The 4447-nt window shown below is 40.5% G+C and overlaps 1 long non-coding RNA gene across 1 annotated transcript; it reads right to left on the bottom strand.

Moving 5' to 3' along the window:
* Positions 1 to 387: 387 nt before the first annotated feature.
* LOC121988952 lies at positions 388 to 2443 on the bottom strand. Its single transcript, XR_006114138.1, has 2 exons — positions 1385 to 2443; positions 388 to 579 (listed from the first exon to the last, which is right to left on the bottom strand). It is a non-coding gene; the product is annotated as an uncharacterized LOC121988952 (long non-coding RNA).
* Positions 2444 to 4447: the final 2004 nt, after the last annotated feature.

The following is a 4447-nucleotide window of genomic DNA, read 5'->3' as shown; positions in this document are numbered from 1 at the left end:
AGCGTCCGTTAATTCAATGATTCAGACAGGATCACACATCATAGTATGGAAGCGAGAGATATATTAGAGTATATTACTCCACAAGCTAAATTCGACATGCAAGAAAACGACAATTTGAATCTTGAAGAAAATTAGGCACAAACATCAAAACTAAGTTTTGATTTTAAAATAAATGTTAAAACTAATAGAGGCAGCAACTAGGACAGGAGCCTTAAGCAGGATGCAAGTTGTAGAAAAAAAATGCAATATTTACTTGTATGTTATCCAATATATTAATTGGTTAAGAGCATATGAAATGAAGAGAGAAAAAATAATATCATGTGGTTGTAAAAATAAAATCAGGAAATCGAAGAAATATTATATCAGACCACTGGGGAGAAGTGCAAAGGCAAAAGGTCATTATTAGGAATTCAAGGTAGCTGAGCACAAGTAAAAACATAAACACCAAATCAGAATTTTACATAAAAGTCATCATAGTAAACAAGGAGCTTACTGTGATCCATTGGCACCTCAATGCGACATCTCTTATAGTCTTCTTAGACAACATAGCAGATATCTTTGTGTATGAGATTAGAATATCTGTCTTTCACAAACATAAATTAATATTGAAACATATAAATGAACAACAAAAGCAATCAGTGTCACACTGATAGCCATAATGTACAAGATATCACAACAAAAGCAAATTTTGAGAGATGTCTTATGACGTTTCAGCATGCACTCTCCCACAATAAAGACAAAAAAGGTTGAAGAAATTTTTTGATTGAGGAACCAACATAGTACTTACTTTAGTACATACTTGATAAGATCTATGTGCAAAATTTAAATTTCTTCTTGTGACAAATATGCAGGCGAGCCTGGCACATGTTCAGACCCTAGCATTGGTTCATGAAGAATGAATCCTACAGAGTACTGAATGGAAGTCATTGCATCTATATAATTGATCAGGCGTGGACCAAGAGAATTGAACTGGCCAATGATACTATTGTTTCCACCCAAACGGTAGATGTCATCAGGAACCATGCCACTTAAGCTATTTATTGCACCTAACTGGAAAGAAACCATGAGGGGATGATGGAAAGATGAAGGTTAGTTTGCTTGGTAGCAACCCATGTTAGAATCAACTGTCATCTCTACCAGTCAAACTCTAAAGCAACAGCCTTTTACACTTTATGATCTTATCATAACATACTCCACGTTAGCAAGCTATGAAAATAACAAATCTAAATAGTACTATGTGCATAACATTGGTATAAAGATGCACTGCAGAGTGATATTCTTATTCATCAAGCTAATATCATCAAATAGAAGAAAGACAAACCATAACTCAAACCTGAAAGATAAAGATGTATCACACTAGGCTTAATTTGTTAAAGAAACATACCAAAGAATTGTATCATACTTCTCTGTGCATCCTTGCAAACTCTCAACAAAATTTTTCTGACGAAAAGAAACTCTCATGAAAAGTTCTTCAATAGGAAGATGGGACTCAAAATCATATGCTTTCACATTTGAAGGATCATCTCTAATCAAATGGTCTACATGTATTGAATCCTGTGTTCTCGAAGCATCCCTAGATTTATTATGACCATGTGTTGTTCAAGCTAATCATCCTACTTGCCATCCTTCTCCTTGTCAATCAAGAAGGAAAATAAGTTAAAAAAAAACTAAGAAAAGAGCAGTGAAATTGGGGGGAAAAGGAGTGAAATTGGGGGGAAAAGGATCTGACCGGAAGGTAGCTCATATTTGAAGGGATAAGCCGACCCACTGGAGTAATCAGAATCACCCAAGTTGCCATCATTCTCCTTACCAATCAAGCTCAAACTCCTCCTAAATCTAGACACTGCCACATCAAACCAAACCTTGAATCCCACCTCCTCAGATCCCCTTTCACTGACATCCTCAGGAGACACCACCTTAGAGGCCCTCTGCACCAAATCATTGAAGACCTAGAACCTCCTCTCCAAGTCCACCATGACCATTGCGTCCCTCCATTGCTCCTGATCCTGCAACAGTGCCTGGTTCATCCTTGCCTCTTACAAGATGAAGAAGAGCTCGTCAGGGAAGTCGAGGGGCTTTTGGTGGCAGCGAGGTGGCGGCAGAGTTGGAGGAGGGGCGGGAGGCCGCTGGCGATGGCGAGGTTGTGGGAGAGGGCTTCGGTGTGGCATGCGGGGCGAGGAAAAGAATGCAGAGGGGAAGCTCGCCCCCCTCTCAGTTCATCAAAATGCAGAGAGCTAGGCGAAGAGATTGTAGGTTGGACGGATTGTTTTGCTGCTTTGAGTTCGGGAAGTCGTTTAGACGTTTACGTTTAGGAAGGAAAATGCAAAGGAGGGGGGGACACAAAGGCGTTTAGGCAGCGTAGAGGGGTTAGGCAGAGAGGGGCTCGCCGGCATAGATGGGGTTTGTCATGTGAAGAGATCGAGAAAGAAAAACGTGAAGTAGGTGAAGAGATTATAGGTTGGACGGAAATACTTAGGGATCGAAAAGATAAAAGGGGGGGGAAAATGTAGCAACAAAAAATGGAGAAGGGGAAAAACGGTGAAAGAAAAAAATAACGGTATTCAACAACACTTAATAGACAACGATTTTCAAAAATCATTATGATAAATCCAAAAAAAGCGTACATAGACAATAATTTTCAAAAAGTTATTGTCGTAGCCTTTAAATTGTAGCCCTAAAAAAGCATAAATAGACAACAATTTTTAAAATCCATTGTCGTAAGTAAAAAAAACTGCTAAAAGACAACGATTTTTGTTAAAACCGTTGTTAAAAGGCAAAAAAAATAATAATTTGGCATAAAACTGTTGTCGTTTGAGTGTTGTTGAATAAGGATTTTCTTGTAGTGGATACTTGAGGTACACTCATGAATATGGATTTCACTATACAAGATATCCTACTGTGATCGAAAGATATAGTGATGCGAGTTAGATATCTGACATAAAAGACTCTAAGTCTATGAGTGGATATGTATCCATTCTGGGAGGTGCAGTCATTTTATGAAAATCTTCTAAGCAAATGTTAATAATTAGATCTAAGATGAAATCTGAGTTTGTAACTCTTGATAAATATGATGAAGAGGCTAAATAAGTACAACAATTTTTAGAAGATATTTCGAGATAGTCAAAACTGGTGTGCCGGCAATTTGCATACATTGCGATAGTCTATCAGTAATTGGTTAGACATAGAGTCATATATATCATGGTAAGTCTGCACATATATGTTGTAAACATAATATCATTAAACAACTACTCTCCATAAGAGTTATCACCATTGACTATGTGAAGTCAAAGGATAACCTAGCGGATCCACTAACCAAAGGAATAAATCGAGAGTTAGTTACAACTCATCACGAGAAATGTGTTTGATGTCGTTGTCAGCGATCAGTGCAGAGGACACACAACTTATGTTGACTGGAGATCCCAAGAACTGGGTTAAAAGGGACAATCAATTTGCATTGAGTAAACACACTTTGGGGGATGACGTAATAAAATATTAACTAGACCAGGGTTAGCCGATAGACTTTTAATAATCAAGAAATGTTGATGGCTATTCTCGAGAGATCACCTATGTGAGAAAGAAGTGGGGTCGTTTTGAAGAGAATTAGAGACAATTTTTAGAGAGCTTCTCATAGAACCAGGCATGTTCATGGACAAGAACGAACACACTCATGAGAACTGAGTTATATCAGGGAGAGTCATGAGTGAAATATGTCAATGCTTACACATGCAATAGAATATTTAATGATATCATATCTACTATTAGCTAGTGATCCTGTCCGAACGCTGAGTCGACGGACGCTGGGGACGTGGCGCTCTCCTCTATCTCCAAACAGCTGCACCAATCTCCGGTGAACCTACAAGGAAGTCGGGCCGGGAAGGGGTTCCCGGCGACGACCCTCCGATGCTCAAGTCAGGCAAGAGGAAACTATGGAGTGGCTTCGAATCTCTAAGAATGGGTACCTCCGGCGAAGTGTGAGGACCCTTATATAGAGCTGTGAGGAGGCTTATGCACACATATCAAGGCGTACACGTGTCCTCTTACCATACCATAGTATGGGCTTGCCAGAGGAGCTTGTCTGACACCATACTGCTACAGTCCGAGCACCTCTCTTATGGGACGGCAGAACCTTCTGTCGTAAGGGTCTGCGTATGGCTTGGTCGTAGGACATGCCTGTTGTCAGAAGATGTTCCCCGATGTTTCCCTTGTTCTTTTGTCCTTTCTGTTTCCGCGCCGAGCGGCAGGCCACTCGGTAGGCACGTCACATCCGACCGGACGTAGATGATGGTCCGACCGGGAAGATTCCCGGTTATGTGCTCGGCTACCTGTTTACAGCATTGCCGCTTTATGCCTTGGCCGAGCGGGCCACCCGCTCGACCCGGCGACCTTGTTCACCATGAGCGTTGGAAACCCGACTCCCCGCCGGGTTGTCTTTGATTCTGTTCTAACT

Source organism: Zingiber officinale, chromosome 1B (genome assembly GCF_018446385.1).
Source record: "Zingiber officinale cultivar Zhangliang chromosome 1B, Zo_v1.1, whole genome shotgun sequence".
Classification (NCBI taxonomy): domain Eukaryota; kingdom Viridiplantae; phylum Streptophyta; class Magnoliopsida; order Zingiberales; family Zingiberaceae; genus Zingiber; species Zingiber officinale.
This window is presented reverse-complemented; position numbering and strand designations above follow the sequence as displayed.